Consider the following 13,077-nt stretch of genomic DNA (forward strand, 5'->3'; position numbering starts at 1 on the left):
AATGATGTCATGATCCAAAAGTAACGACAACACTAGGGCCCTGCTGCTAGGAATAGGAAAGATATCTTGCCTGAGCACTGCAGTCTGAGATCGAGATGACCCTAGGAGAGCAATTCTACAAGCTCAAAGTATTTCTTACTGTGTCCATACAAAATGATTAATATTATATATGCTTATATGTTGGTTGGACAAGGAGAGGAGAAAGACCTCCTATAAGCTGTTTTCCTGTGTGTCCTGACTAGCTTGGATGAAACTGCTTTCTCCCCTTCAAACTGCCTTTGTTAGGGCGCAGATCTTGATCTCCCTTTAATGACAAAGAGACTCCAGAGACTGCAAACATCAAGCAAGGTTTATTGTAAGACTGGCTAGCCAGGGTCAAGCCGCCTACACAGACACGCAGGTCAGTTAGGTGAGGCAAGACCCCGAACTTCTTCAAAGGGGATCTTATATAGGCCTTCACTGGCCGTTACAGCAAAGCCTGCGCATTTCATAGCCAATAGATTTGTAACAACATATGCTTTCTTAACCAATCCAATTAAGGGTAAATCACTTCTTAGCCTATAGTTTAAAGATCAGGGTTGGTGCCTAGGAACTGACAGGTTTTTAAGGCAGTCCTGGGTCTTGCAACATGGGTCTTGTGAGAGATATCCGGTTATCTGGTCTGACCCCCACCCTTCGAGTACCTGTATCTGAATTCCTTGCTCAGGGGCAGAAAAACCAGTTATTTTGCAGTGCAGGCTCCTATAAAGCAGATCTGAAAAAGCTTATCTAGACCTGTTTCTTGAAAAACAAGTTATTTTGCAATGCAGGTTCCTATTAAGCTAAGCTAAAATAATTCTGGTGGTAGTCCATTTTGGGCCTGTCCCTTACACCTTCAGTAAATGATTTCAGTATACTGAGACAGTTTTCCTTTTCTTTCAGAAACCTAGCTGGTCTTAGATCTGCAGATATCAGGTGCTAGCCAGGACTGATCTTTGGGATGTAGATTCCCAGCTCTACCCAGGCTGGTCTTTGGGATGCAAATCAAGGTGGTTGCAGCTTGTGAAAGTGATTGTGGAAGGTTTCAGTTTGGCTTTGTATCTTCTTTCCTGAGGCCAGTATTCCTACTGGCCTGCTGATGTAAGGAAACAATGTGGATGTAAAGAAACAATATATGGTTTGCTGCCTCAATGTTCTTTCTGTAACTCCTTTTGATGACATCACTGTAATGCCCCTTTTAGAGGTTCTATGATCTATATAAGGGGATCTTCCTGGATCTCAGTGCCAGCACGTGCTTGAGGATTCCTGAGGCCTCTATGACATACATCTCTTCCGTGTAATAACCTGCTGCTCCACGACCAACCAGCCTGACCCCCGTTTCCTTCCATCTCCTGACCATCGCCATCGACCTCCATGGAGTGGGGAAACGGCCTGACCGCCAGCCTTTTATTTTTTGTGTGTTTACACAGGTTCTGCTTCCACTTCCTTCATGCATGAGTCTCCTTCAAGATTGGGCAGAGTGGTCTTAAGCGTACCTATGGCTGGTTGCAGAGGTCTTCAGCTGTCGGGGTTCTACTCAGGGCAGTGAGGGAAATTCACCCCTCCCCGTCCAAGGGGCCCCGGTAAGGAAAGCCAGGTGCGGGGTCAGGAGCCTGTCGTTTTAGACATATTTGGAATTAATTTTAGATCGAAAAGTACTTATGTGCTTAGTAATAAATTACTATACACTTTTCAATCACCTCAGAGACCCCACTCTGCTTAGAGAACTAGATTTTTAAATACAGGGCTGTTTTGCCTGTGTGTCATGACTGAGAATCACTCTCAGTAGATATGAAACTCACTATACACAAAGATGCACACAGGCTACTTTGAGTCATCTGTGTTGTTAATGTGTGTTGGCCATTAAACTTCACTGAGACCCCTTAATCTGTCCTTTACAGGAGCCTCATGAGTCTCACCTTCCATTCAAGTTGTACTTGTAATAAGGTGGAATGAAATCATCAATATTCTCCTCACCTCTTCCTTCAGGAGAAAAATCCTACTTACATTCAAGGTGGTCAAATTGCAGACAACACCATCCACCTTTTCCTGGAGATGTACACGGGACTGAGGTGACAACAGCAAAAGGCTCTAGTTTAATGGTTTTAATGAAGGTTTCAGGGAAGGGCATTAAAGAAGACTCATATACTATCTTCCAAAAGAATTATTTTGTAAAACTGACGCCTTGGGTATGGTAAAAGATAATATGGTAAAAACCATATTTTTCTTTCTAGGACATTAAAGTTCTAAATCTAACTATTCAAGCTGCTTTGAAATACATTCCTTGATTTGGAATCACTGTCTGCCATAGGAGTGAGTAAGGACAGCACTCAAAGTAATAAGAAGAGGAAAATATGGAAAAATTAACTCATACTATGTTTTGTAACATATATACTAAAATTGAAATGATAAAGAGATTAGCATGGTCCTTGCACAGAGATGACATGCAAACTTGTAAAGTGATCCATATTTTTTTTTTTCAAGAAGAATTAACAGGGCGACTTTAAGCTAAGAAAATCCACACAAGTACAAAAATTCTACATAAAGATAGCACAAATCCCCATCACAACAATCTCCTCAATGTCAGTGGACTAAATGTGTGCCAATTCAAAGGCACAGAAAGGGAAGATGAATTAGAAAACTGATCCCAACATTCTGCTGCCTGAAGAAACACTTCTGAACAATCAAAGCAACCATGGGCTCAAAGTCAAAGGCTGGAAAACAATTCTTCAGGAAAGAAAAGAACACCTCCACAAAGCTGGAGTGGACATACTAGTATCAGGCCATATGGACTTCAGGCTATAGGTTATAAGAGACAGTGAAGGTCATTTCTTCATGATCATGGGATCTGTACATCAGAAAGAACTCACCCTCCTCACTGTAGGTGCTCCTAATGACAGACCAGCAAAATACTTAAAAATAACTTCTAATAGACTTATAGAAAAACATTGATAGCAACACAATACTAGTAGGAGATTTCAACACTTCTTTGTCAGTTCTCGATAGATCAAACAGACTGAAGCTCAGCAAGGAAATATTTTCTTTAAGGGAAGTAATGAACAACCGATGGCTTAGGGAAGAAATCAAAGAGGAAATAAAAATTTCCATAAACAAATGAGAATGAGGACACGAGCTACCAGAACTTGTGGGACACAGCAAAAGCAGTGTTAAGAGGAAAGAGTATAGCTCTACCAGAATTCATCAGGAAGAAAGAAAGGGCCTGCATGAATAAATTAGAGCTCAAGATTTTGGAAAATGACCAACAAAAGTAGTCCAAACTAGGCTGGAAGAAGGAAATAATAAAACTTGTACCAGATATCAATGAGCTAGAATCCCAAAATACAATCCAAAAGACCAATAAGAGCAAAAGCTGGTTCTTTGAGAAAATAAATAAGATCAATAAACCATGAGAAGCCTCTCAAAGAAACAAAGAGAAAGAACTCTAATAAGTCAAAACAGAAATGCAAAGGGTCATATCCTAATAGAAACTACAGAAATCCATAGGATCATCAGAGATTATATTGAGAATCTTTACAGCAGAAAATGAGAGAATCTTATATAAATTGATAAATTTTTGGATTCCAATTACCTCCCAAGGCTGAACCAAGAAGATTTGGAATACTTGAACCTATCACTTCCAAGGAAATTGAAATGATGATGAAAAGTATCCCCCCAAACAGAATCCCTGGCCCAGATGAATGGATTCAATAGTGAAATATTTCAAACCTTTAAAGAGGAAATACTGCCAACATTTTTCAAGATTTTCCAGGAAATTGAAGAATCATAAATACTCCCAAATAGTTTCTATGAGGCAAAGATCACCCTAATACTCAAATCAGACAGAGACACCACAAAAAAAGAAAATTACAAACTTATTTCCTTGATGAATACAGATACACAAATTCTCAAGAAAATACCAGCAAAGAGAATCCAGAAACTCAACAAAAGATCACACACTATGACCAAGTAGGTTTATTTTGGGGATGCAAGGATGGCTTAACATTTTCTAGTCAATCAACAGAATACACCATCTCAATAAAATAAAGATAAAAGTCATATAATCATATCAATATATGTAGATAAATCATTTGATGAGATCCAGCACCCATTCATGATGAAAAACTCTCAACAAAATGGGAGTTGAAAGTACTTTCCTCAATATAGTCAAAGCAAATTATCACAAACCCACAATAAGCATTATTCTCAACGGGGAAAAACTGAAGGCTTGGAGCAGAAATCAATGAACTAGAATTCCAAAATACAATCAGGCACAAAACAAGTTACTCACTCTCACCACTCCTATTCAACATAGTACTTGAAGTATTTGCCATATGATTTCGGTAAAAAAAAAGATATCAAGGACATCCAGATAAAAAAGGAAGAACTCAAGCTTTTACTATTTGGAGATGACATGATACTATACTTAGAAAATCCCAAAGAATCTACAAAAAAGCTCCTGGGAACAATAGATTTGTTTAGTAAAGTAGCATATTACAAAATCAATCTCTGGTACGCCATGGCTTTCCCATATATTAATAATGAAAGAGAAAAAAGAGATAGAGAAAAACAATCCCATTCACAATAATACCTCAGAAAATCGAGTACATTAGAATCAACTAAAAATGTTAAGGATCTATACCAAAAAAAAAAAACCTACAAAGCTCTACTTATGAAATAAGAGAGTATATGAGGAAATGGAATCACATCCCATGCTCATGGATTGAGAGGTTTAACACTGTCAAAATGGCAATACACCCCAAAGCTCTATAAAGATTTAATGCACATTCTATAAGGATACCCATAACATTTTTCAAATAAATAGATTAAACACTCTTGAAAGTCATACACAACAATAAACTCCCATGAAGAGCTAAAGCAATCTTTGGTAAAAAGAAGAAGGGAACACCTTCCCCAACTTCAAACCCAACTACAAAGTTGTAGTAATCAAAATACCATGATATTCAGATAAAGACAGGCCTCAGATCAATGGAATATAGTTAAATATCCTGACGCTGGCCCTCAGATTATTATTACCTAATCTTTCATAAAGGCTCAAATACATCACAGGTAGCTTGCCAGGCTCTGCCGTGAGGGCTAGATACTCTCTAAGCCTGCCGGGCTCTCCAAGAGGGGCGGAGAAATCGAACTCGCATCGGACATGTTGGCTGCGTCCAAGGCAAACGACCTACTCGCTGTGCTATAGCTCCAGCCTATTAGATGTATTCGATATACCAAACACAGTAACAACAAGTCTCATGATAGAGACGTTACTGGGCCCGCTCAAGCAAATTGCAGCCAACATGGTTGACCCAAGTTCGATTCCTCTGCCCCTCTCGGAGAACCTGGCAAGCTACCGAGAGTATCTCAACCGCATGGCACAGTCTGGCAAGCTCCCCATGATGTATTCCATATGCCAAATACAGTAACAACAAAGTCTCCAATGGAGACGTTACTGGGCCCGCTCGAGCAAATCGACGAACAATGGGAGGACCTTTGCTTTTACCTTACCTTCATAAAGGCTCAAGAAATATGAAGTTGAGCTAGGAACTCTCTTCAGCAACTGGTGCTGGGAAAACTGGACAGCAACATGCAAAAAAAATGAACTCAAACCTCTTTATAGTGCCAGGCACAAAGTCAGATTAAATGTATTAAAGACCTCAATATCATACCTGAATTCTTAAGATATATGGAGAAAAATGTGGGAAGATCCCTGCATGACATTAAAGCTAAGGGAAACTTCTAGAATGAAACACCAATGACCAAGGAAGGGGAAGTGAAGATAAACAAATGAGACTACATTAAACTAAGAAGTTTCTGTAACTCAGAAAAAATGGTGACCATGATAAAAAGAGAGCCCACATAATGGGGAAAAATTATTTATGCAATACCCATACAATTAACCTCAAAATTCTGACTGCTGTATCATTAAGAACGCTAAATAGTTCCTGTGAATTTTATTCTTCTTCACATATATTTACTCTAAAATATTTTAGATTTCCTTTTAAACGACAGGTAAAAAGGTAAATTTATGAGTTTTTTAAAAATTAAAAATACCCCTATACATAGCCAGGTGCGACCCAAAAAACAAAAAAGCAAGCAAGCAAGCAAGAAAGAAAGAAAGAAATTAAAAATTAAAAAATAATGCTGTTTGCAATGCTAAGGATCAATCCCAGATCATCATACAATGGAAGGCAAATGGTCTTTCACTGAGTTATATCCCTGTTCTTTAACATTTAATAAGTTCTTAATTGATGTCTCATTGCATTTTCTTTTTTAAAAAATGCTTTTCTAAATATTCCTGGTCGCCAATGTACCTCCTACATTTTGATCCTCGCTTCTCTTCTATATTTGACCTCTAAGACTCTGTTGTCACCTTATCCTTCCTATAGCCATGTTTTCCTTGGAAAAAGTTTCCAAGATCATGTCTGGCTTGCTTTAACTTGGCATAAAATGGAAACCTTATTTTCTGTATGCTCTCATGCTAGAGGTGATGATGTTTTCGACCCAGGTGAACTCTTTTCTGGGGAACTTTCTGGCTGTTTCTATTTGACTTCAAAATATCTAAAGGTAATTCATCATCTTTTTTTTTTTTGCGTTTTTGGGTCACACCTGCCGATGCACAGGGGTTACTCCTGGTTCTGCACTCAGGAATTACACCTCACGGTGCTTGGGGGGACCATACAGGATGCTGGGAATCTAACCTGGGTAGGCCGTGTGCAAGGCAAATGCTCTACCTGCTGTACTATAGATCAAGCTCCGCCCCCCGCATCCCCATAATTCATCATCTTGAGTGTCTCAGATTTTTACCTTCGATTTAGAAACTTCATCTTTACATTGACACAGTAAATTGAAACCACAAAACCATTGAATGTTATAATAGTAGCAGCCATGAGCAAACATTGATAACCTATAAGTTGGCATGAACGAATTCTGTCTCAGAGGCTTCACTTCTGAGAATACCTGTCACTACCTCCTTTCTTGTACGTATCCCAGGATCAGAATCTACATCAGGCCATCAGTAGAAATTGTTCACCCGAAAGCTAGCCTTCCGCTGGGATCAGAATCCATGATCCATCTAACTTGTAATTTTTCATTCATGATTTGTTGACCTTGTTTCAGTTGGAGGCATCCAGAGCATACACTCTGCTTTCCCGTTGTTTCCACAGGAAATCCAAATACCTAAGAATGTTATCATTTCTGACGCCACTGTGAAAGATATTTTTGGAATCCCACCGTAAGATACTATCATTAATGTTATAATATTACTGTTCTCAATAGTCCGGATCTCCCCAAAGAACTCTCTACCCTCCTCACTCCAAGTGCAGACTCCAGTTTATCATGCTCCTGAACGTACTTCTAATAGTTTCACTCAGGTTATCCCCTAAAGTGCACAAGTTAATTTCATACCACTCCAAGTTCTTATTCCTAAACTACCAGAGTGGGATTGGTCCTCAAGCTTATGTTCTCCCTTGAAGAAATACCGTGCTTCCTTTCTCTATGTCTCTCTTTGCTTCCTTTGTTAAACGAGTATTCTCTCTTGAACATATATTCCATTCCACCCTACACCGGTTTAACAAGTTTCTAAGTGTTTTTCAGTAAAATCTATTTTGCTTCACTAAACTAAAAATTTTAAACCACCAGAGCATTGTTTAAACCAATATTTCTATCCTTTAAACCAAAAATTTTGAAAATGAAAGGGAGTAAATCAATGGAATACTACTCAGCTGTATGAAGTGAAATCTTATTATCTGTATAAAATTGGATCACATGAGGATATTATATTTAGTGACATAAACCAGGCAGAGAAAGATAGGCATCATACAAGTTCATGCATATGTGGTTTATGGAGAAAACAAATTAAAAGGATAAAATGAGACAGACAAACGACTAAAACATTATTTATATTCTATGATTTATAATTCAATTAATAATGGTTTCTCATACACATAATTCCAACATGACACTCCTAATTCTCTCAAAAAATAAACGCTCCCTCTCCCCCAAACCCCCAGAATCCCTCCTTCCCAATCCCCTGACTCAATTGTGTGGATCAGTTCTCCCCTTACATTGGCCTTGAACCTTTGTTTCTACCTTGCTGTGTGTCTTTACATCCCACATATGAGAAAAATCTCTCTGTATCTGTTCCTTTCCTTAAGGCTAACTTTACATGCATGATATCCTCTAGTTTCATCCAATGTTGAAAATTGCATAGTTTTGATCTTTTCAAAGCAATAAAAACAAACTTTAGAACCATGAGACTATTTAATTACCGGATGGAAAGGTGTAATCAAAGTGGAAAAACTGAACAATGGTGAATGACAGAGTAGGCCTTTCAGTAGTGAGTGTAATATGATACATGAACGTTGATTCTGCATAGTCCTAAAATTTATGAAATTCTAGTAATTCTATAATGTAATTTTAAATAATCAAAACAGTATTTAAATAATTTACATTTATCTATGATTTTGACATATATTTTGTGTCAAACTATCAGAAATAAAAATAATGTGAGATAGAGATATTGTGTATCACTATACTTTTAAACAAGAGAAGTGCTGAAAATTTCTGTGTCTTGATGAACTGTCATATAAATTGACTACTTGGGTTTTTCCCAAGAAATGTTTTTGGAAGGAAAACTTTATTGAAACTCTGTGACTTAAGTTGTTTTTCTAAAATGTAGTTACTAATAACTCTAAGAATAATAATGCATACATGAATAAAATTTTTACATTTCATATGGTTTACATAGGAGGAAGTATAAAGAAAACATAATGAAAAATATGTATCACAGAACCGAAAAAGAAGTTTATAGATATCAATGAAATCTGGGATCTGTAGCAAGCAGCATAGTACAGTAATTTATTGAGAGCAGACCCAAGAGTAAGCCCTGAATAACAGTGGATGTGGTTTCAAACAAAACCAAATAAAACAGTCCAATAAGGTTATTAATAAATTGTTCCACATATACAATATGAAAAGTATATTCTATTTTAGAAAAATATGCTAGCCAAAAAATGGAATAGAAGGTGATTTTTGAGTGCACACTGTACCAGTCCATCAAACAGAAAAGATTTACCAGTAACTACATAACAAAAAGAAAATAGGAATAAACGTGATTGTATTTCATAGTCAAGAAATGTTTTAAATGAGTAAAATACAGAAAGAAACTTCGTAAGTACAAAAAAATTATTCTCATCAATACCTTTGAATATTAACCAGCAAACAACACCTGTTAAAATAGCATAGGATTTCACTTTATCACACAAGAAACACAAAAGACCATTTAAAAAGTGATCATAAAATATTACAAATTTACTTTCAACACCTAGATTAGAATTATCTTTATCAGTCAGGAAAAAGTTCTTCTCAATGTTTAATAAATGAGCACCAAAATTCAATAAAATATCTTTAATGTAGGAAAACTCAGAATTCACAAATATGACAAAAATGTGTAATTAGACATGTGATACTTGATTTTTCTATGTCCTCTTAGGATCTAAAAACAGAAGTTGACTATTATCAAAATACTCTCATAGTAGGAAGAAAAAATCTCATGAAATAGCATTTGTAAAGATGACAAGCAGCTTTAACCTGGAACCTACTTACCACACAAATGAATCAACAATTCTCCTGATTCAAGTTAGAATAAACCATTTTTTAAAAATATTAACAGGCTGCCTGTACGTGTACTTAAAAACCAGAACGTAATAAAAACATTGAAGATTTATTGTCTTCAACCCCCCTAGATAACCACTATTAGCTATATATGGGAAGCATCATCTCTAAAGCTGTTTATATTCCAAATTGTCAAGTACCAAGTACTGTGTTGTAAGAGATAATAAGGAAAAAAGCCAGCAAGGATGGCTTTCTGATAAACTGCTTTTCCTACTGGTACCCTAATCAAGGCATAGTATACTTTCTAGTCCTGGCATTTTTTGAAGTAAATTGCTTTGACTTGTTCTCAGTGTATTTATCTCAGCATATTTAATATATATTCTTTCTTTTTTGATTTTAAATCTTTGGTTCTCTTCAACATTCTGTCCAAACGTTTTCCCCTTCCTTGATAATCGCCGTCCCTATTCTTTCTTTCTTTCTTTCCTATTTTATTCTCCCACATATCGTCTTGGTTCTATTGGTCAATGTTTGAAGAAAGTGATCCCAAACTTTCTTACCTTTGAGGGCTTGCCTCTCTACCGCTCAGCACTCCACACTATCCCCATGCCCCATATTTTCTTATTACCTGGTTTAATTGGAAAACTCAAAGATAAAGGATTATTACTGTGTAATACCACTATATTTAAACTACTGAAGTATAAATACAAGTGGAGAGACCATTACAGAGAAAACATGCTAGTATATATTAACAGTTTTCCACAGCATATACATTTTCTGTTTCTGTCAAAATACTGTCTCTGATTTATATTTTTTCAATGGATATCATGTAAAATTCTCTATTAAAAACAAAAAGAAACACAGAGAATCAGCACTCATACATATATATGTGTATTTGAGCTTGTAAACATTTCTAAAATATAATGTAATCAATGAGGAAAAGCACTTTGTATATAACAGAACGAAAGCCAATGTCAAAAATCACACAGCAAATGTACAAGTCAAGCTAAAATGAGGCTTATAAAATTCTACTTGAATACTTTCTTTCATTACTACATGTTGTTTTTACTTGACTGCTAAGTTTAGGGATGATATATCTAATAAAAAGCGTTGAAATGTATTATTCTTTACCTGCCATGGTCAGAGAAGAGGAAATACCGATGAAAGGTAGACGAGAAGAGGAGACGGTACGAGAGTATGTCTGAACACTGAAGCGGCTTAAGACCACAAGTGTCCAGTACAGATGACTGGTCGCTGGTGATTGGTCATTGGTCACTGGTCACTTGCCATGATGATTCAAATTTGTTTACAAACAATTGCATGGGCACCCCAGATTCTACAAGTTGGTAGTTGGATGGGTGGGAGAATGATGTCATAAAGTAGGCAGTTGAAAGGTAGAGGCTAGCCAATCATGAGGTCAGATTCCCAAGAAGAAGACCGGATTGGATAGAGAGAGAGGTAGAATGAAGCAGGCTAGGGAGATGGAATCCTACAAGACAGTTATAACAGTTTCACCTTCGTCAGACTCTTGTGTTAGAAAAATACTCCCATTATACTCAAGAGCTTAGGTATTTCATTAACACATCAAGAAAATTATGAAATAATCGTTTATATTGCACTGTTAAAGAAACAACATTTGGTATTACTAGTATATTTTATATAACGTTTACAGCACAGCGGGTAGGGTATTTGCCTTGCAGGAGGTCTACCCTGATTCCGATTCCTCTGCCCGGCAAGCTACCCAGAGTATCTCGTCCACATAGCAAGAGCCTAGCAAGCTAGCCATGACGTATTCAATAGGCCAAAACCAGTGGCAACAAGTCTCACAATTTCTTGTAAGATGTTACTGGTTCCCGCTTGAGCAAATTGATGCATCGAGGGAGCATAGTGCTACAGTGATATGATTGAAAAAAAATGGTGGTTTCTTTCAATATGACAACACTTACTATGATAAGTTGTAGATGAATCGAGATGTGTTAAAATGTAAATATAAAGGTAAAGGTAAAGGTAAATGCCCTCCCGTTGATTGTCGATTTGCTCGAGCGGGCCCAATAACGTCTCCATTGGAGACTATGTTGTTACTGTGTTTGGCGAATCGAATACTCTCGGTAGCTTGCCGGGCTCTCCGAGAGGGGCGGGGGAATCGAACTCAGGTCGGCTATGTTGGCCGCTTGTAAGGCGAACGCCCTACTGCTTGTAAATGCACAGGTATCTTATTTGTACAAAACAAACAGTTGTTCTCAGTTTAAAACTGTAGAAGATAAAGAAAAACATATGCTCATTTGTGTCAAAATTTTAGAATCTGAAAGAAAAATTTAAAATTCAAATTACGTGATCAAAAAACAAGTAAAACCAACAAATTCTGGCAATTAATATGATAGTCAAAGTATGAATGTTTTTAATAAATCAGTGTTGTGAAATAAATCAGTATTTAGCTAGTAAACTTGTATAGAAAAATAAGCATAAACCATGATCATATAATCTGTATTGAAAGAAGTGTAAATGACTAGTAAACACAAGAGCAATTTCCTTTTTTAAATTTTTTTTTTGTTTCATTAGTGAAACACCATGAGGTACAACTGTAGACTTACAAGTTGTTGTGCTTGGGTTTCAGTAATACAATGATCTGGTACCCATCCCAGCACCAGTGCCCATTCTCCACTCCAAACAATCCCAGTATCCCTCCCAACCCCCATCCCCATCCCACCCTGCCTCTTTGGTAGGGCACTCCCTTTTGTTCTGTCTCTCCCTTTGGGTGCTGTGGTCTGCAGAAGAGACATTGGGTGGCAATCCTCTTCGGGCCTTAGACTACTTTCAGCAGGCATCTCCCTTCCTGGGCAGATCTTCCCAGCACCATTTATTGGGTGCTCCCTTCTCTATCTGCGCTGCCTTTACCCCTAGAGAATGCAGTTGGCCTCTAAGCCATGGAGTGAACAACCTGATATTTATCACAGCTGTTCTTGGTTGTTAGTCTCTTATTTTGTTACTTTATGTTACCCAGATGAATGCAACCTTTCTATGTCTGTCCCTCTCTTTCTGACTCATTTCGCTTAGCATACTTTTTTCCATGTAGTACCACACAAGAACAATTTTCAAGCTCACTAGTAGACAAAGAGCACAAATTAACATGAGAAATTAAAATTTCCCCACAAATTACAAATATTTAAAAATCAGGTAATATCTTTTCCTAAAGATGATCAATATATCCTAGATATATCAAAGAATCTAAGAAAAAGTATGCCATGAATGCATAAAATATATGCAGATAATTTATTTGATTGGAACCCAGACTTAGTATAGGGATTAAAGCAATTACCATGCACATAGTCAACCCAAATTAATGGCTGGCTCCACCAGGAATGACCCTTGAGCACAGAGTCAGAAGTCCCAAGCACCACATACTATGGCCCAAATACCCCACAAAAGCAGAAATATAATTTATCACTT

General features: G+C 37.2%; 1 pseudogene; it reads left to right on the top strand.

Annotated features, from left to right (window-relative positions):
• Positions 1 to 2,393: 2,393 nt before the first annotated feature.
• LOC130041023 (uncharacterized) lies at positions 2,394 to 2,492 on the top strand (annotated as a pseudogene).
• The last annotated feature ends 10,585 nt before the right edge of the window (positions 2,493 to 13,077 follow it).

The sequence above is a fragment of the Sorex fumeus genome, unplaced genomic scaffold (genome assembly GCF_029834395.1).
Source record: "Sorex fumeus unplaced genomic scaffold, SorFum_2.1 ptg000095l, whole genome shotgun sequence".
In the NCBI taxonomy this organism is placed as follows: domain Eukaryota; kingdom Metazoa; phylum Chordata; class Mammalia; order Eulipotyphla; family Soricidae; genus Sorex; species Sorex fumeus.